Genomic DNA, 22,279 nt, shown 5'->3' with positions numbered 1-22,279 from the left:
CTATCTACTGCATCTATCCTACCTACCTACCTACTGCATCTATCCTACCTACCTACCCACCTTTCACATAATATACTCTCTACTTATTCTCAATACACTGTGTTTACATGTATAACTTTACTTAGGGGTGCTTTCATACACACTCCGAGAATGACGCTGATTATTTCATGGTGAATTTATATTTTTATTTAAATATTACTAAACACACTCAGTCGTGTGGCGTTACCTGCAACAGCTGGATTAGTGTTGTGAGGGCAGATGGACATAGGTGAATTTCAGGGATTAGAGGCTTTGGAAAGTGAAGGTATTCTTGTCATATAAGGGTTCTTCTTCGCAAAAAAGGATTATCAAGCTGGATAGAAGTGATGTCCAGGTCAGACACACCTGTCTGACTGCTCTAATCGCTTTAACTCTGTACGTGCAGTTTTAATACCAGTGCAATAAAACCCTGGAAGCGTGCTTTATTTCTGTTCTAGTTCTTTTTATTTTTAGTTCTTGGAAGAGTAAAATAATCCCATTACTTTATGAAATGTGAGACATGGATAAGTGGAAAGTGAGTGTCTCAGTTTCTCAGAGCCCGGAGTACAAACCAACAACCACAAAACAAGTTTACAGTGAGGAATAAAAGTGAAATTGACAGCGAGATAAAAACAGAAAAAAAACTCCTGCAACCTGGTAATACCTCGTATTTATCAAAGTATTTCAAGTACGCGAACGCACCCAGCAGATTTGCAGTGCTTGTGTTCTCTGTTGTATTTACATTTCAATACTAAACGTGCTTTAAAGCCACAATTCCCCCTTTTTCTAGTCTGGGATCATCAATAACTAATTTAATTGTTTTTAATTCCCATTTCCATTGTCTACATGTTGTCATGACTGATATAATGTCCATCATCTGATTACAATGTACCACACAAAGACCTTATTGTCACATTTAAGTCATTTATTAACAACGTGAACGTAACAATAACCAGTCCATTGTAAACGAAGTGTGAAAAGAAGAGACGTCATGTGGCTCTGTTTTGCTCTGAATGTACAGCAATCACTAAATCTGACCTCTGACCTCCCGTAGCAACCTTACACATGGAAGGAAACAACCTTTGTGTGAGTCACATGACTGATGCGACAAACAATTGTTATCGTTTTAGCACCAGTTTTGAATTTTGAGGACATTTTTTGCTCCAAATGTGGACAGAAGAGTTGTTGTCATAGTTACGTCTACGTCCTGATGATGCATGTGGAGACGTCCTGTGCTTTACTACACGCTCATAACATCGTTTATTTTAGAATGTTAGACATCACGAACGGTCTCGGAGTTACGGTAATGAGAAGTACGCATGCATGACAGGATTTAAATCCTCGATTTCACCTTTGCTTTCAAAGGTCGAGATCGTCTCGATCGATATTCGATTTACCGTGGAGATTGTCGCGGTGCCTGAGCTTCCCCTGTTTGAAAGAGCAGCAAACATCGCCGCTGATAACACAACAGCCTCACAAATGTCTTGTGTGTGCGAGGATTGGCTCATTTCACTCCCGAAGCAGCGACAGTGAAAGCAATCACACAGACTGCTGTGCGGCTGCCAAGAGGCTCCTGGGAGTGTGAGACAGTTATGAGACATTAGGTGGATCTTACACAACATCTCATTTATAACCAGGATAATAGGACAAGGAGAACAGCAGTGTCTCCTCTAACCACTTCAGACACACGCCTCCTTCACCACAAAGCGTTCGTTTTGTGTAAGGAAAAAAAAAACGAGAAGAAGAAGCTGTTTACGATTTGTTTAAGCTGATTTACACCAATAATATTCACGTAATATACGTGTAAATTTGCTGTTTCACTGCCCCGGGATGCATAATATTTTCTCTGCAGCTGCTCAAATGTTTCTGTAAATGTCAGTGAAGGATTTTTCCATTTGGTCACAGCGGTCGCTCCAAACGGGGGATCACGGAGCACCGGTAGTTATTTTAGTCACCAAATGTCATCGATTTCGAAAAGTACGGTGGCCCTGAAGTGCAAATCACCACCACAGAGAGGAACACACAACAACATGAACTGGAAACACGACATTAACTGAAAATAACCACATAAACTGAAACACAAAAACATGAACTGAAAACACAACATTAACTAAAAAATAACCACATAAACATAGTGTTTATGTTGTGTTTTCCGCTTTTGTTGTATTTTCAGTTATTGTGGTTGTGTTTTCAGTTATTGTGGTTGTGTTTTCAGTTATTGTGGTTGTGCTTTCAGTTATTGTGGTTGTGTTTTCAGTTAACGCTGTGTTTTCAGTTAATGTTGTGCTTTCAGTTAAAAAAGTAGAAAAGGGACAGGTGTGGAAAACAAATATTATCTTGTAATATTTTTGTTTATATGTAATCTTCCATATAATATCAGCACGCAAAATATTGCTATATTTCACTGTATCGAATTTGACTGCACCCTTATAATCTATAAACAAAAGAACATGAACTGTAATTATATCATCACCACTCCTGTAAACATCTTAAACTAACAAAATCAATACCAACCATATATTACACATTGAGAAACTTTATACATATGTTATTTTTTTCCATCTCATTTACACGTCACAGGAAATATGAATAACAACACCAATCATGTGTTACTTAAGTGTTTTACATTTATACGAAAACTACTGATTTTATTTTGGAAGGTAAATGTGTCATGATGTGACCTCTAGTGGCCGGAGGATTCCTAACAATGGAGTAAGCGGTACAATAATGTCCTTTGACTCTATAATCAAGTTGTTTTTCTGAACCTGAACAAAAAAAAAAAAAATAGTTTTTAATTCTGAAAAAGTAATTTGCATGAGCATTTTTCCAGTTTTTTGTCACTTGGCAGAAAGAAAGAACATTTTTACTGCTCTATTATCCGATGATCCTCATTCTTTTTTTGGAGGCAATTTCTTTTGCTCAGATGATCATTATTATGATGGCATTTTTTTTTTAAACGGCACACACTGCATTAAACGATTCAAAGAGTTCCAGGATGGAGCTGGCTGTGGTGTGAAGTCGGTGATAAAGTCGGTGGAAATGTGAACCAAACGCAGAGCGAGCCGCAGTTTCTTCAGTCTTTATAAAAACAAACAAACACAGAAAAGACAGAACTGCACCAAACGTCAGTGAAAGACACAAATGTTTGGATTATAGTCTGCATTTAATGATCCCGTCTGCATCATCTGCACAAACGACGTGAAATGAAACATAAAACATTAAACCACTGACTAACTTTTACACGCGCAGCATCGTTTACAGTCCAGACACTCGTATCATCGCGTCTGCACCAACAGTTAAACACGTCCGTCCATCCGTCCACAGCAAACTGTCCCAGACATTATGTGTGCAAGTCAGTCACTTCAGAGCTTTTCATTATGCTTTAATCAATTCCGTACTGTTCAACAATACGACTGCAAAAAACACAAAAGAATATTTTTTATATGTTATATTTAATAATATGTATATTAGACATGTTTATTCAACATTTAATTCAGTATGTTGTGAGGCTCCTTATTTAGTATATATCCACTTATTCATGTACTACATATTTACTTATTTATTAACAGCTTATTTACTATATATCCGCGACATATTCACTTATTTATTTACTGCTTGTTTATTAAGTGACTTCAGACAAGAGTTGCTGTTCTGTTTGTTCACCGCTGACTTTGATTAAATAAAGTTATTTGAACTGTTGCTCCCGTTATAAACTACTGCTTTGTCGTGTTTTGAAGCTTAATTATGTCACGATTCTTAATTGTCTCCCGACTTATATTTTGATTGAGTTTGATTCATTTCAGTTGGATTTTCAATTTCTCTTGGATAAAATGGTTTTGTTTTATCAAATATCTGCAACTTTTATTGTCGTCATGGTAAAAATAACTCAGGTCACCGACCACAGACTCACAGACAGAGGAAATTCACCCTGGACACGTGAAGCCCCCGTGTTTGTGGCCGTGAGATTGACTTTCCCCCAACATTCAATAATATTCTTCTTCTGTGAGCCGTGCTTCAGCCTGCGTCTCCTCAGAGAAACGTCTGGCTCGTAAATCCTCCTCCGCGCTCACAAACCAATTAAGAGGCGAGCAGGTGAAGCACGGCAGCGGCGGCGCTTTAAGACCCACTCTTCTTATTTTCTTCTTTTTTTTAACTTTATTTGAAAACAGATAACTCAGAGAGACGACGACAGCTGATGCTAAACAAAAACTGCAATGATGAAAAAAGGTGAAATGAGGTTTTAAAGGTCAATGTAAAGCAACAGGAAATGTCACAGTTTTACCTCTTTTACCTGATTAATATTGATTATCATAACTTTTCATTTCAATTACATGGATCTGATTTAATTACCGTTATTTTTTCAGCAAAATTATTTTTGGTTTTACCACAACCTCTTAACATTTTAATGTGAAAAAAATAAAAAATAAATATTTACCTGCCTACACTGTAAAAACATTCTTCTTATTATAAGCCAAATATTACATTTTATTATTTTTAAAAAGTTTCTTAGGCGAGAAATCTCAAAACCAGACAAAATGGACCAAATGTTTGTAAATTCTTGCTTTATCACCAACAGCTTTACTTAAAATTAGTCTTCCTTTACTTGATGAACCATAATTTACGAATGCTTATCTTAGAATTTCTCTTATTTGAAGTGAATTTCACTTCTGCGATTGTTTTTACTCCTAAAATAAGAAAAAAAAAAGTTCATTGAGACAAAGTTACTGTATATGTTGTTACTTAAAATATGATTTTCTCTTTTTACGGCGCGTTGTCGCCGATAAAATGTCTCAGAGGTGCGTCGTCCTCCGCTCTTCACCCGCGACAGACGTCAGCCTCTCAGCGGCTCACTGTTTATTCAAGTGCAATCCAACTGCATTAAGTCTGTTTCCTGATGCGCAGGGCGGGGGGGGCGAGGCAGATGTTATCGCCGCCGCTCCACCACCGCGCTCTTATCAGACATATTATACGTCCACCTGCGCGTCCTCACGCTCACTCTCACGCTCTTATCTCGTCCTGGAAACACCACTTCATTATATCTATCGAGATATCTTTATGTATGTGTATATTTCTTGTCATTTACCACATATTTACACTCATGAATGACGTCAGAACTCACAGTCTCGTCTTGGCTCCACTCGTGTGGTCAGTGTTGTCGTGTTTTTCTCTCCTCTCAAAGCCAGTGAGGTGTAATCAGCGTCTTCTCTGCTGTGGATGTGATTAAACGTCTGCGGCGCCACCGCGCTGCACTTCACACTCTGTGCTGTAGACATGGATGGATTACAGCTCCGTACACAGTAAATAAAACAACACACTCCCAGTTTCTGACTGAATCGACTGCACGAAGCAGTTTTGGCTTTGACGCCGGTTTAGTTCCAGATGTAAGAAATCTACGAAAGCCGTCTTTTCTTCGTTTGCCAGAACTCCTGGCAGCGGCGCCCGCAGCCCGTGACGCATCCGGCCGCGTCGCTCTCAATGTTTGACAGGCGTCTTTGATCTTCTCTTGTTTGCGTCGGCATTAATCTTCATTAGCGTGAAAGACACAGGTTTTCCAATTATCTGCGAACATTAATTTGTGTCTCTGGCAGTTTGGTCTCAAAGTCCTCCAAAAGACGATTAATCCTGCCTTTATTTTGGGGCCTGAGAAACAAAACAACTATTATTCTGTGGACAGTGATGATGGCAGCGCCTGCACTCCTCCATTGTAGTCACTTTATTTTACTCGCACAAGACAAATCGCAGACAAGTGTCACAGAGCTCGGCGGCTCGCTGTCGCTCGCAGCTTTTATCTGTTTATGTTGGCTCCGTGCGACGACTCCCCCACTGTCGGCTTACTTTAACAAAGTCACCGAATCTGGCTGAAGCCACTGGAGCTGCTGTTTGTGCGGCTGATGTCACCGCCTGACAGCGGCATTATGAAGAGATCCGACATATTCCAGACGGTGCCGAGTGTTGTGACTCGTCCCTAAAAACGCTTCACAGAGACGGACGGAGACACAAAGGAAGCGGATTTTTCTGCCTCGTTTAAAGACAAGAAACAAAAGATGAAAATCTTTTTGTGTGAAGAAACTTTTTCAGCTCTCCAGTCATATCTGTCCTCTCATGGTGGGCGACGGTGGATCAGTGGTAGATTAAGTTGTTCTGGGTATGATTCCCAGCTCTGTCGCCTCCTGGTCAACATTGTGCAAGACACTTAACCCCAGGTTGCTCCTGATGTCTGTGCTGTATGAGGATTCAAGATTCAAGAACTTTATTGATTGTCATATGTACACGCACACAACACTGCAGTGTAAAGCAGCTTTGATTGGTCGACAAATGACTAGAAAAGTGTCATAGTTCTCCTTCACGTCGCCACGTTGCTCATCATATTTCCACAAGGGGGCAGTGCAGAGTCCGGTGTGTTACAACACCATATGTGGTGAAGGTGTAGGTGTTTAAAAGTTTAAAGGAAAAGTGAAGAGTGCACGGCAGCGTTGTCATCGTTCACGTTTTTGCCTTTAGACCAAGGCCATCAACAGAGCTATAAAACACTATTTAAGTCCTTTATTTTCACATGTCTTAGTTTAAGAGGGTTTGTGAGGCCTCCTGGTTCTGAGGACTCCAGGTCAGTATGGAATTCGATTTGGGCCAATATTTTAACACTTTTTAAGAAGCAAATAAAATATCGATTCATTCAATGAATCATTCAAAATATTGTATTTTATTGTTTGAAAATACACTTAATCTTTGTGCTGTGTTTTTGCTTGTTTGTGGGTGGGTCTTAGGAAGCTGCCTGCTGATTGTCTACCGAGTTTTTGAGCTACAGCGACTCCAAGCTTGTGACGACTTCCTGTCCATTGAGCTGTGGCTTAAAAACTCAGTAGCCAATCAGCGGAGTGCAAAGAACAATTTTTTGATTGATTACTTCTAGAGCTGCAACTAACGATTATTTTCATAATCGATGTTGATTGTGTTTGTCAAACCTGGAAAGGACGACGTTTTTAAATGTCTTTTTTTTTCCACAAACCAAAATGATTCACTTTTAGGATTTCTTTGTTGTCCAGAGCAAAGAAATTAAGAAAATATTCACATTTAAGAAGCTTAAAAGATCGGAAATCTTGTTTTAATCATGAAAAAAGCTTCAAACCGATGAATCGATGATCAAAATAGTTGTTGATTAATTTCATTGATTCATTGTTTCAGCTCTAATGACATCGATATTTTATTTGCTTCGCAAAAAGTTTTGTTAGAAAGTATTGACAATCTAATTTCATAGGTCGGCGGCCCTCATCTTGCAAAACTGGTTTTCCACTAACAGACAGTAGGGGGCAGTGGAGACAGCCCTGCAACAAGACATCTGTTAAATTAGGGTATAGTCCAGCATAGTGCTGCTTTAAAGCATGAGTTACTTTGGCGTTGACGTGGTTGTGTCACTGTGAGGCTGATGACTTAATGTGTGTGTTGGTTTCAACCCACTATAACCCACATTATATGATCGTTGACTCTCAGTTTGACCCCGGCGACTGTTACAGTCGCAGCCAAGGACAAACACTTTGTCGTATATAATTTACAGGGGTCTCGTTTTTATACGACAACTCCATTCTCGCCCCAGACGACGCCGTGACTCGTTTAAGGCTGAACAGAAAAGGCTCTCGTGGAATTTCACTCAGTCATGGCCTTGCAGAGCATTAGCTTGTCAAAGCATTTAACTATATGTCATAGCTCACTGTGCTCCGAGTTCTTCACACATCGTGTGGTTTTTTTTTCCCCCTGCACGCGACACTGAATGAAATATTGAAGCTGCAGCAGTGAGGGTGTCGCACAGCCGAGGCGAGAGAGCAAACAGGAAATCACAGAAGGGAGTGGAGTCTGGTGGCGATGGCGAGGGGGAATAAAAAGGAAGAAAGGAAGAAAAACCACAGAGAAATGATGGAGTGCACGCCGGGGATTTTCTGAGACGAAGCGTGAGTGCAGCGGTGCCTCGTGGCAATCGTTCACGCGAGCCACTGTGTGGATATCGGGCCGTGAATGCAATCAGGCAAATGTCAGACGCAGTTCATCACAGATCATGCAGTGAGACGGATGTGAGACTCCGTGAAGCTGCTGCCGATAAATCAGCTCAGAGTCAAAACACGCTGATAACTGCATTTCACTTAAGTGAGGCTTTCTGGGCAGTTAATTCAGGCTCACGTTAGTCTGGATCCTCTTTTTATAAAAAAAAAGTACGTCCATGATGGTGACAACTGTTTGTCTGATTGATTTTTCTTCTTTATAAACTTGTAGTGACAAACTTTTACATATCTCAAATAAGTCAAATAAGTCTATAACTAATGATTATTTTCATTGGTTCTGCTTTTTTGTGTCGGATACTGATACAGATGTCATAAACTCAAGTATCTGCTGATACCGATGTCATAAACCCGAGTATCTGCCGTTACTGATGTCGCAATATCCAGTATCTGCCGATACCAATGTCACAAACTGGAGTATCTGCCAATACCGATGTCACTGAGTAATACCGATGTCACAAACTGGAGTATCTGCCGATACAAAAGTATCTGCGATACCGAGTATCTGCCGTATCTATCGATGTCACTAACTCGAGTATCTGCCGATACCGATATCATAAACTCAAGTATCTGTCGATACCGATGTCATAAACTCGAGTATCTGCCGTTACTGATGTCGCAAACTCCAGTATCGGCTGATACCGATGTCATAAATCCAAGTATCTGCCCATACCGATGTCACAAACTGGAGTATCTGCCGATACTGATGTCATAAACTCGAGTATCTGTCGATACCGATGTCATAACCTCGAGTATCTGTCGATACCGATGTCACAAACTCACAAAAGTATCAGATTTTTAGCATATAATGTTTTAACTCATGTTACAAATAAACATTTAATATTTTCTGTATTTGCATAAAAAAAATCTATTTACATTTTAGTCCACGAGATGGTGCTAAGTGCTCAATCGCTCAATTTGTCAGTTCGATTAGTAATTTGATGAATCGTTACAGCCCTAATCTCAAAAATCATGATGTCAAATGTCTGCGCTTGCTGTGTTTCTCTGTAATACAATATTTAGATCTTGTGTCGCCCGGTGACATTCACATGCTGCACACAGGAAGTGATATGTCAATACAGAAGAAGGCAAAAGCAACATTGAGCTAGTAAAGTGAGACAACTGCATAAAAAAGTGTCCTGGAAAATTCTGCTGCACAGAAATGTATAAAAAACAAGAAGCCACAGTTTACATACGGCAGCTTTAATGGTCAAAGGCACACTGCGAATTCAGTAATTTTTTGGGCAAAATTCAAGAATTTGTGCACCAATTTTTTTTTTTATGACATTTTATATCCAATAGTCAGGGACACTCTGACATGTTCTCGTTTCTGTTTTTGAACAATTATCGTCACTGAAACATTAAAAACGGAGACTAGGACTGAATATTTCTCTTTATTTTTTTGCAATGTTTCGCCTTGTGATTGTTTGCCAGAGTTGTGAGCTGTGACGGCAGCACAGGTGTGGACCATGTGAGGTCATTAAAAGTTAATTAATAAAAACATTTTTTTTAATTTCACCTTTATGTGATTAACTGTCAAATAACCATGAAATATTTACGAGCGCCTTTTAAAAACTAATCATGACTCGTAAAGAACAGAGACACAGGATTTAAATCTTCTTTTTATAAACAGTCGGTGTCAGTGTGGACCTGGTGTCCCCACAGAGAGATGAGAATGTGGAAAATTTCCACGCTATATCAGGGAATTTTCACGTTCTCACGTTAAGATAAGACAAAATAAGATAAGACATACCTTATTCATCCACGTGTGGGAATTCAGGCGACCTGCAGCTCACAAAACCGTGGATTATGAATAAATAAAGACATGAAAGGCGACGCAATCAGAAATCAGAAAGAAAAGGCATTCACAGCATTTCAAACAGGCCTCAAAAGGTCACGCAATCAAAGTGAAAGAAGATTATTGTACAATTCAGGTAATAATCGACGGGAAATAGTATAAAAGGCTGATGTTTCACATTCAGGTTATAAAGTGTGAACATTTGAGGAGAATCGTCCACATTTCGCTCCAGATCTGGCGTCGTCAGACAATTGTGTGTCAGGCCGGATTATCCTGTAGTGTGAGGGATTAACAGGTGTGATTTTAGATTCTGTGAGATCCCTGGAACCCCCTCCCTGAAGCGGTGTGGTCCTGGTCTGGACTGGATCGTGTTTGTGTCTGTGGTCCAGACTTTAATCCTCTGATATGACAACGTAAATGATCTCAAAGACAGTGAGACGTTTCACGCCGTAAAGGTGGACGTGATGATGAGGTAGCAGCTGATGTAAGTGATCTCGTTGTGACACCGATTCATTTCCATTTTCCCTGTGTCAGTGGAACAGGTGTCAGTGGATTTGTTCACCCCCGCACTTTCACGCGGGAACATTTCTCTGCTAATTGGCCAATGTTGGGGGATCGCGGCTGACAGAAGCCGTCGTTAGAGAGCGTGTTCTTGGAGCAGCGGCGGCGGCGGCTTTCAGGTGGAGACGGGCGGGAAACGAGCGTTGATTGTAGGTTTCTGGTGAAGTCGTGTCCTCAGTTTGTGAATAAATCTGCTGTAATTGCAAAATCAGCTCAGTATCACCTTTTAAAAAAAAAGTCTTTATACAGACGGCTGCAAACTCCACATTACATTACATTACTTTACACAGGGCCTTATAAATCACTGCCGCCGCCGCCGCCGTCGCCTCACTGTGTGTCAAAGGATAGAGTTTAAAAATCCTATTACTTGTCTATAAAGCACTTAATGGTCTCAGGAACTGAAAACGTCTCAGATCGACCGGCGAGCTGCGAAGAATCCGGATCCTGGTGGTCTCCAGGGACCAAGCAGCTTTTATGACGCTCCACTTGACTCAACTCTGGTTTTAGTTAGCTTTTCCATCAGCGATAGAACCTAGTATCTGGTACTTTTTAAGTGTTTTAGGTTCCAAGTGAGCTGAGCCGTCGCCACTGAAGAGTCGCGAGTGTGACGTGATATAAGACTGAAATAAGTCACCCTTCTGACATTCAAAGTTGGAATCTTTGTGATCTAAGGATTCAGAATCTCAGGATTCTGTGATTGATTTCAAACTTCACCATAATTTTGAGATTAATGTCAGAATTTTAATTTTAAGTCAGACTTTTGAGATTCAAAGTTGAAATTTTGATATTCAAAGTTTGAATTTTTGTGATTTCAGTCAGAATTCCATGGTTTTAAATCAGGCTTCTGAGATTTTAAATCAGAATTTTGAGATTAAAGTCAGACTTCTGAGAGTTTAAGTCAGAATTAGGAGGTTTTAAATCAGAATTCTGTGAACAAATCTTTTTAAATGGACTGATTCTAATGATTCAGTTCCACCCACATTTGAGAATTGCTGACTCAAGTTTCAAATGTTTGCGACTCAAATGTCTCAATTTCATTTTTCTCGTGGAAATGCATTTATTTATTTTTCCAGTTTTCTTTGTCTTTTACATTTTATAGCGTAATATGTTTCTCCATTGAAATAATCCAGACCTCATTAAAACACAGTGAGTCGTCTTGTGCCTGCGTTTCATAATTAAGTGAACTTTCCTCGCTCTGAGAATACGCTGACGTCCACAGTAATGTCTACATTCCCCCGTCCTTACTACATAAAATATATGTGTGAAATCTGATATTTACGGCATATACAACGTCTGTATCTGATTTCACATTTACTTTAATAGCCTTTTTCTTTATTTCTTTTTATGCTTTTCTCCGTCCATAAAACCAAACAGAGCTTGGCTGAAGCCCAGGAAAACAGGACGAGGGATGATATTAATGAATTAATGTGGTCAAAATCAATGTGTGTACAGTAACTAAGTAAGTACTAAGTACTACTATCTATCTATCTATCTATCTGTCTATCAAATCATTTTTGAATGTCAAACTGGCATGAAGAAAAAGCTGCTAAATAAATGTTATTATAAGATGACGATGAGTCTGTGAATGATGGCTGTGAATCGCTAAATTGTTTCTAATTCTACATATTTATTCTGCTGCATAAAAATAACTCCTTCATGTGAAACACATGTTTTTACATGTGTGCTCCTCCGTGTCGCTCAGCACGGGAGCTGGAAGGTGTTTGCAGATTAAAGATAGCCGTCGTTATCGCTGCAGCTAGATGGTGACCCCTCCTGACTCCTGGGGTCGTCTCCATCTGGGTTATGAATGCGAGGTGTCGGGCGGCGCCTCCCACTTGTTGTTTGCAGGTTTACGATGCTGCCACACTCAGCAGCAGCAGCAGCAGCAGCAGCAGCAGCAGCAGCAGCTGGGGGTAAATCATTTTCTTTGCGAAATGCTTTTTCAGCGAGCTGCCTCCATCTGTGAGAGCAGCTTGTTCTGGGTTAGAGACACGCTGTCGACCTCAGGAGTGTTTGATTGTCGAAGTAAAGGCTGCAGACTGCGGTGGCACAGTTTGATGAACGCGCTAAAGTTTGATAATGTGCAGCGCGTGTAAATATGGGCAGATATGTGCAAACTACAGGCGATTGTGTGTTTGCAGTGTGGTGAGGCGGACGTGGAGCGGGTGAGAAATGAATAGGTGCGTCAAAATTGGCAGTCCTTCATTAACCCTTTAACCCTTAGAATACGCTGCTTTTTTCCGTTACTACATTTGAATGCACAGTATGTACAGAGGGCATAAGAATGTGCAATATAGAGTGTTTTATAACCTATTTTCATTTACTATATAAACAAAGTTTAAAATCATAATGTATTTGTGAAATTTGGAAATATGTCACAGTTCAAAGTTCACTTCACGCTTGTTTTTATGAACAAAAATGAAAGAAAAAAAAGGTACATTTTGTGTCTTCTGCACAATTATTGCTACTTCATATCACTGCTAAAAATGCGATGTAAAATGAATCATAACTTTGACTCAACAACACATAAGATGTTTTTAAAACCTGAATATGTGACCAATAAACACACGCCCCCCAGGATGTCCATATAAGGAGTTGTGTATGATTCAAACAGCAATATAACAAGAGTGCAATAAGGGTTAACACCTCACCTTCAAAATGTCCGTTTGGACTTTTTTTTTTGCTTATTTTAACCATGAAAGGGCCAGAGAATGTCCTGTGAGTCCAATTAAATTTTTACAATTTTCTGCATGTTAAAATACTTCTTTAACAATTTAAAATGAAGAAAAACAAAATGGTTGTAAATGAACAAAACCAGGAAAATGGAAACAATGTACAGGTGTTTTTCCAACTCCTCTCCTCTCTGGTGACAAAGTCGCCAATCCTCCGGAATTTAAACGGTCATGTAACAATGGTGATGCAAAGTGCTTTAAAGGCTTAATGACCTTTTATTATAACGTGTGTACACTCGCTGTTATTATGTGTTCTGCTGTTCGCCACATAAAAAAAAAGTCCTTTAATGAAACCATAAATTAAAGTTACACCCGTCCATCGTCTCATCATCGGAGGCACTTATCATTTTAAGGGTTTGCTCAGCTGGAGTCAATCCCAGCTGACCTTGATGGTGAGAAGCATGTCCACTCTGGACCGGTCACGGAACCAACACATGGTGACAAACAGCCGTTTACTGTACTCTCACATCCACATCCTCTTTTAATAAAATGCATTAACTCTGCTCCACACAATGGACTTTTTTGTTCGTCTTGGGCTACAACACGTTCCCGCCAAGTTTCCTGAAATTCGGTGCAACTTACTTTCGCCTTGCTCCATACGCATTTTCACCTTAGGGGCCAAAATGGTCAGATTTGGTCCATTTGTTTCCCTCCAGACTCTTGTAAACTTTCAGTGACTCTCTGGAGTAAAGATGAAGGGAAGTTAATCAGGACACTGAAGATGTCAGGATACTGCAGATCTGGAATAATGTCCTCTCCGACTGTTTCCCCCCCTGGGGGATCATCTATATTCAGTCTGTCAGGTTTTGCCATATATCGGTCGATTTAAAGTGCGCTGTATGAACTCTGACAGGTTTAATCCAGCACCGCTCCCATTTATTTTTGTGGCATAATTGCCTGCCATAGCAGCGCAGTGAGCAAACGGAGGCAGGTGACGCCTGGAGCTCGATAGGTGCCTGGTTTCAGGTGACGTGGGAATTTCAGGTTTCCAAAGCTGTCGTGCGCCAGTCAAAATTTGCGAATGTGGAAGCTTCAGATTAGGAGTTTGATTGCAAATGGAAGATGACGGACATTTATTTATAGTTTATGGTATAAAGTCTTGACAAAATGTTAAGATTTTGACATTATGGATCCATAAATGTTGTCTGCTGGACTGGCTTTGAAGCATTTGACTGTTTTTTTGTCTCAAAGTGATATTTCCATGTGGAAATACTCAGTGTGAGTCTGAATTCCCGCTCCCGCGATGTGATGGATGACATTAAAGAACATCCAGACAGCGTCTCAGCAGCATAACGTCTTGTCCCTTATGAGTCTGCTGATGGAGGGGGAAGAAAAAGAACCGTCGTGGTCCAGCTCGGCTGGTAAACAAGAGCGTGCTGCGAAGAGTTTACTGATGACAAATTATCTCATTTCTTTGCATTGGTGTTCAAATTTCTCTCATTGCTATTTAGGCTCAGTGGTATTAAGTTAACTGGAGCATGGGTTTTTTGGGGGGTGGGGGTCTCTACTGGAGGCCACACCAATGCAAAATATGTTCCAGAGGATTTAGATGATTTGTTTGCTTCATTGGACTCTGGTAATAGCCTGTGTTCTGACTACAAAGCAGCCAATATTTTAGAGCCGTGTTGGAAATGAGGGATGAACTACTTCACCTCTTGATTTTAGACTCACCAAGGCTTGTTGTCTTGTATAATCTTCTTCATCTTCGTCAATCTTTTTTTTTGGGTCTGTTTCTCCTTCATCTTTTTTTCCCCTCCAGTAGTATTAAGTCTTAATTTACACGATTAACGATGTACATCAGCAAGTTGTCCGATTGCCTGTCTTAGTCTGACTACGGCCTGAGCTGGATTAAACTGGACTGTGTAACTGAGACATAAAACGGTGTCTCTCACGAAATGTCCCAAGTAAAATGAAGTGCATCTTGTTTGCTTCTAGCATGAGTAATGTTTCAAGTCTTTGGCACTCCTGGCCTCTTATTTCAGTCCAGATTTTTGACAGCAGTCTGGAGTTTGATCAACAAATTGACTCTGTCTTTTTCTTCCCGGGGAAAGTAAAAACCCTTCTTCAACCGGCGTGGTCGGGAAATGGCAAGTCCACGCTTTTACAAGCTGAAGGCTTGACTCCTGTAATGCACTTTTTGTTGGTCTTTGCCAGTCAGACACATCACCCCTGTTTTATAATGAACTCCATTGGCTGCCAGTCAAATTTAGAATTTACTCTTTGCTTGTAAAAGCCGATAAAGGACTTTAGCGCTGCGTGAAAACAACGGGTCAACAACTAATAAGGGTGTGACCGTTCCTTTGCTGTTGCTGCTCATCACATCTTACCTCTGAATTTATGCTCAATCACTGACCTGGGAGTTTTTAAATACAAACTCAAAACCTATTTATTTAGAACGCTTTTAATATTCAGAATCATAGTGACACTTTACCAAACCCTTAGGGCCGGTTCTAATATTACTTTAAAAAACAAGCTTTAAAAACATTATACATTATTATATATTCTATTTGAATTTATCTCATTTTGACCTAATTATTGTTATCAAATACTAATTGATTTTTTAAAGATTTTAACCCTTGAAATGGAAGTTTTTTGCCATGATAACACCATGTTTTTAGATGGAAAAAGAACTGAAAATATTAATTATTTTATACTACAATTAATTATTATACTACATGCAAAGTCAATTGTTTTGTGTTAAATTAGTATGGATGGGGGAATTGTGACAGTGCCATTGAAACAGATGCCAAATATGGACAAACATAACATAACATAAAATGCATGTATTATGCTTTAATGCAAATGAGATGAATGGTTTTTAATGGGACATTTTTGCGTTTAAGAGTCTGAGTGTAACTCAGTTTGACTGAGTGTGTCTTAACGTAGGAGCTGAGCTGGAAATAACAACATGAAAAAAAATCCACATTCCTGGTATACAGTATATACATAAAACGCTCATTAAAGTCATAAAAGCAGGTGAAAAAATGTGATCTTGTTTGACGAGTGTTTGAATTTAAAGGATATTAATTTATATTTCAGAGTAACACTGGACAGGAACCACACTCAGAGATTAGCTGCGTCCATGATTTGTTCCAGCCAAAGTGTCTGTGCCAAACATTTGAGTAGCTGTTGTATTTTTCCGGCACCTTCATTATTTCCTGCTCTGAGTGAAGCAGGAGCTCTGGCAGTTTTATGGAGTTATCAAGGTCACAGTTGGAATCTCATTTCAGACTTTGTACGTGCTTTAGCAATCGTGGCGCCATATTCCCACAGATTAAAGTGCAGATTAGGTTGTTGGTTTTAAGGGCAAAAGTTCACATTGCACAGCACAAATACCTCTGTTTATCTGCAGAACAGTGGAGAAGTCTGGAATCTACCAAAGCTCCAGTGATCAGGTGTTGAAGGTGTTGAGGGTGAGGAGAGGCTTAGCCCACATTAATCCCTAAACACTGACTCCTCTGGCCTGGATTCAGCTATACAGTCCATACATTAGCATAACTGTGTTTATACAGTAGCCTGGCATTTAAGTGTGTGCACAACCTGATGGATTAGGATTATTATCATTATTCCTGCATATACTTTGAACTCATGTTGCCCTTTGTGAGCCGTTTACCTACCCACTTATCAACCTACCTATCTACCTACCACCGATAGATAGATTATCCAACTAGATAGATAGATAGATAGATAGCCCGACGACATAGAAAAACTACTTTTTCATCATATCACTCAAATCACATATCACAAGGTCCGATTTTATGTGTCACATGTTTGTTGTTGTTGTTGTTGTTGTTGTGTCTGATGCCTGGACTTTGGCGCTTCAGCAGTGCACTGTCCGTCTGTCACGGTCGACGCGGTCTCAAATTTGCTAATGTTGTTACAGTGAACAGGCCACGGCGTCCACCTTGTGTGTCTCGCTGTTGCTGATTTCCCTCAGTCCGACAAAGATGAGACAAAAAAAACTCCGAGCCATGGGGGACGACGACCTTGAGGACGTTTGGACGGTGTCGCGTTTGAGATTAAACACATAAAGAAGATTTGATTTGTTAGTGCCTGCACCACAACACTTGCATAACATAACATTTTATCAGTGTGTGCTGGTGCTTCCACTCAGAAAGGTTGAACACACACGAGCAGCGTTTCAGTTAAAGCCTTAATGTTCGTCTCAGTGTGAAGACGAAATAAACCCTCACAAGATGATCCATATTGTATTGGAACTAAATGCCTTTTCAGTCAAGTTCTGTTTGTGTGTAATGGCGTCTCCTTCTCTGAGTGCTCATCGGGAGCCAGTCTGCAATTTTGAACTGTAATCTGGAGAAATTATGTCAGGTTTACAGCCAGTCTATCAGTGTCGATTTCTCTAAAATAAACTGCCTGTTGTGTGTTATTTACTCTTCATTTGTACATATGCACTGAAAGTAGAAAGATCATTATAGCATTTCAATTTGACATAATTATTGAAATTTTGTGTTCTGATTTCTTCTTCCCCTGTGTCATAGACCAGCAACCGCCACTGAATCCCACGTTTAACCCTCCTATGACCATCATGACAATAATAATATATATAATATTATATATTATATATATAATTCCCTGGATTTATTTTGATTTTATGGCGTTAGAATTGTCAAAGAAACTTTCTGAGAAGCTGACGCGCTGGTGAATATCATCTGTGATTGGATGGTTTTTCGGCGGAGGTTGTGAGGGCTACTGTAATGTTTTCTCTGCTTTACGGTATTCATCCATCCATCTTCTACCACTTTATCCTGTGGCAATCTGAGCTGACATAGGGCAAAAATCGGGGTCACGCCCTAGACAGATAGCCAGCCCATAGTTTTTGAATTTTCTCGATATCACGGTCTAGGGAGTAACGATATTGAGAAGCATATATGCCAAATCCAAAGGGTTAATGTTGAATGGATGAGGACAAAACTTTAAAATCTTACCAACAAAACCGCTTCACTGTGTTTGACAAATGAAATGACTGCCATTGTGATGAGTGTTTGTGTGGGTTTTTTTCCCCACAGCTTTGACTTTGACTCGACCTTATATCAGCTCCTAAGTGGCTCCGTTTGACATGTGCTTCAGACTCTGTTGATGTAACAATGCTTCGACAGATTTGATGCAGTGAGCTCCCCTTTGACAAAGGCCAGTTGGACGGGTGAACAAGGCCGGCTGTCACAGAAAATTCTGGCTTTCGGGCCAAGTGTGTGTTTGTGTGGGAGACAGAGACAGATTTAATGTTCCATTTTATGTCGGAGGGATTTGGACCCTGACCACTCTCATGCAGCTCACTGCTCAGCAGGGTTAGCTTAGTTTTATACTACTGCACTTTTGAGATTGGCATGTGTGGCCTGACGCTGAAAAACAGAACCCTGGTTTATCACATGTGGGCTCTTGTTTTGATAATCGCGCATATTTAGTAATAGTTATTGTGTTCATCCTGTCTAAAATGAGTCATGTTTTAAAGACCCTTTAAATCAGAGGTCTCAAACCTGCGGCACACGGTCCATATGTGGCTCGATTTGCGGGGCCACATATGGCAGCATGGATGTCCCCTTCGAGATTATAATCCCAAATATGTTTGCGAGCAATATTTGTTCATAGAAATACATTCATTTATATTCATCACATTATTAAAATGCATCACATTTAACATTAAATGTATTAAAGTGCTTTGTGACATCATAAATATGTTTTTTATCGCAAAATATACATCATTTTATCAAAACAAACGTGCACTACCAAATTTTGTAAAATATATCATCATATTTTCAGTCATTGTGATATCATGATGGAATATGGTGTCACTTTAAGGTCATGTTCCCTACGATCTTTTTTCTAGCCCCGCCCCCTTTTTAACCAGACTAGATGCTCATTGGCCCTCAGATCAATAAAATGATGACCGAGAACTTGTTAATTAAAATTACAACTATGGAGAAAGTGCTCACTTTTATTTTAGCCGTGTCTATGACTTGATACCGCACCAGAACCATCGTTAGCATAACTCCTCCTCAAATACTGTGACGGTATACCCGATGTAGCGTTATAGCGGTTTACCCGTTCATCAATCTGTCCTTTGTGTTGACTTGGTTGCTCTGGTTTGCACATACAGGAGTCCTCCATTTTTGACACATGATCATTTTGCATAAGTTCAAATATTGCAACTTTATGCTGCTCATGACTATTTTTGTTATATATTTTTTTGCCCTTTTTCATTTTTGGATATTTCCAAAAATGAAATCCAGCAAAGTCATGACAGCCAAGGCCAGAACTCCAAAAATAACACCCAAGATACCAAAAAAAAAACAACCAAAAAATAAACCAAACTATGCTCTTTTATGCAAATGAAAGAAATTCAAACTGAGTCAACGTAAGACAAAGAATCAAGGCCAAAGACGCAGCACTGGAAACAAAGGAGCACGCAACATTAGCTTAGCGATAAATAATAGATTACCCGGCTTCAGAAGTGGTTGTCGTTCTGTTTTAAGGTAAATGCCATCACTGGCATGCAGACATGCTAATATTGACATTGCTATATTGTCCAGAATTGGATGCTATAGTTAAACCCAGTGTGTTAGCATGTTAGCCTTTGGGAGAAGCTGAGGTAGATGGAAATGTCAGTAGTTATTTAAGCATTTGGTCAGTGGAACATGAAAATCATCAACATGCATCTTCAGAAGCTCATGAAAATCCATTCACCTGCTCATAAAAAGTCTTTATTTTTCAATGTTGTCAGACAAAAACCCAGTAGACTGGTAGACAACAGGGTTCATCCTCAGAGGACCATGAACCTGTGTCAATAATGTAATTTCAGCGTCTTCAGTTGCTTCTGAGATATTGTGGACTGAGTTATTGGATCAACAGAACATTGTTATGATCCGCACAATAAAAAAACACATCACCAGACTCATACAGTGTCCATTACAGCTAAAAAAACCCGAAAGATCTTGAGCCGGTATACGCACCCGAGTGTGTTTGTCTTGGATTCAGCTGCTCAAGTGTTTTTTTTTTATTCTCTGTGCTCCTCTCTTGTTAAAGATTGGCCCCAACTATTCATTCCCACCATATGTCACTCCATCACCCGTCGTTACACCTTTGCTATAAGGTTAGTGAGCCATAGCACCAATTACAGTCCCCATCAACCAGCACAGCCTTACTGGCTCTGTCTCTACCTGCCTGCATTGTCTCAAGGAACAAACTTTGCAAATATTTTTTTCTACGACGCTCCCTTATCTCTCTTATCCCTTATCTCGTTTCCTCTTCCTCGCTTCCTCCGACAACAGTTTTCTCTCTTTCTTTTTCACCGCCTTGATCTTAAAGCTTGTACGTGGCTAGGGGCGTCTCGTGAGACCCGGGACTGTGCGAGACCTCCTGATTCTAAGGCCTCCATGTTGATCTTTCAAAGGCTGGTTTTCCAGTAACAGACCTACAACAAGACATTTAACCGTTACAATCACTCTATATGTGTTAAATGAGGGTAAAACTAATCCTGCATAGTTCTGCTTTAAAGTGAACTCTGACTCCTCTGGTCTCCTGACCAATTTCTTTCGGCCAGATCAGAGAACAATGGTGCTCCGATTGGAACATCGGGGCCTTTGCTCCAGGCCCCTTTGAGGGAAATATGGCATTGTTATCCAAACTGTTAACACAGTAATGATTAAGTCTATCAGCTCCACGCTCTCTGCATTTCTCAGTATAGCAGTTAAGGGCTCGTGTTTCCCAGCGAGACGTCTGCAAACCAGTCAAGTCAAGTCGCTTTTATTTATGTAGCTCAACATCACAAACATGGTTTGCCTCGAAGGGCTTTAACAGTCACCTTCTGCACTTTGACCTTCACAAAAAACCACACAAAAACAACCCATTTAACGGCAGGGAAAATGGGAGGAACCACTGGAAGCACCACACAGGAGGCATCCTTCTTCCAGGACAGTCAGACATTCAGTAGATTTTTAAATCTGGATTTTGGCAATGTTTTTGGCCTAATTCTGAGATCAATAATGAATTCAGCAAAATCATGACAGCCAAGGCAAAGAAGAAGAAGGAGAAACAGAGGAAAGAGGAAACATATGGAGAAATGGACACTGAACATTTCAGAAATGCATTCTACTTCTCCAAAAACCTGGAGTAAAGGCTTCCTCTCAACTGTATAGCTCATGTAATGTCATGTGAAGGCACTGGTCATTTTGGCACTTACTCAGAATTCCTCATGGGGGCGACAGACCTTATGCTGTGCAGCTTTACAGAGATCCCTACAAGATTAGGAGCCTTAACACTTTCCTGAGTGAGGAGCTGTTTACAGTGGCCTTCAGCATAATTAGACTATGAAAACCATGCAAGTGAAGGAGTAAATGTATTGAACCTCTCTCTGTCCTTTTTGTTTTAAACCACAGAAGCCACTGATATTGCAAGACTTGCATCCGGGGATATTAGAAGCAATAAGCCCCAGTGATTGAGTGACCCTGATTGTGGTCCTAATAGCATTATTAGCGATGCCATTTAAGCAAAGTCAATCTCACGCCGGCCTGATTACCACACAACTGGAGGAATTACCTCCAGCGCCATAATGGCTGCCACGGAAATCACCTCATTGCTCATTTCAAGCATTCCCCTCAATTCCTCACCACAATAGTGTACTTGTTGTTTTCTTAAGGGTGTTGTTTTAAATGATGTGACACACACTTACTGCGCTGCCATCGAGGAAATGTATTTTGCAGAGTTGTTGACGGCGCGATGAAAACTAGATCCTGTCATACTTGAGATTTACTCAATGGATGTCGCGTAATTACCTCGTAGATCAGGTGTTATTTTATCTCTGTGCCACTACGACCCATTAGCCACTCCCCAAACGCTCACAGCATGAAATGTTTCTGCGACCAAATCCCTAAATAAAGGCTTGTTTCCTCTCCAGATGTCAGCCGTCCTCAAAGTGAGAGCAATTTAAAAAAGAAGCAGACAAAGGAGAGCTGTCTGACTTGTGCTAAATATGATAATATTGTTTGATTCTCCTCAATAGCTGTAATCAGAACCACCCCAACCTCGCTGCCACTCAGAATCTCAGAGTGATTGCATTGTAATCACTCAGAGTCTTTCTCGCTTTGTATTGTACAAAGTAAATTTGT

This window comes from Solea senegalensis, linkage group LG13, assembly GCF_019176455.1.
Source record: "Solea senegalensis isolate Sse05_10M linkage group LG13, IFAPA_SoseM_1, whole genome shotgun sequence".
Lineage (NCBI taxonomy): Eukaryota > Metazoa > Chordata > Actinopteri > Pleuronectiformes > Soleidae > Solea > Solea senegalensis.
The sequence above is the reverse complement of the archived record's forward strand: the minus strand, read 5'-3'. Positions refer to the sequence as shown.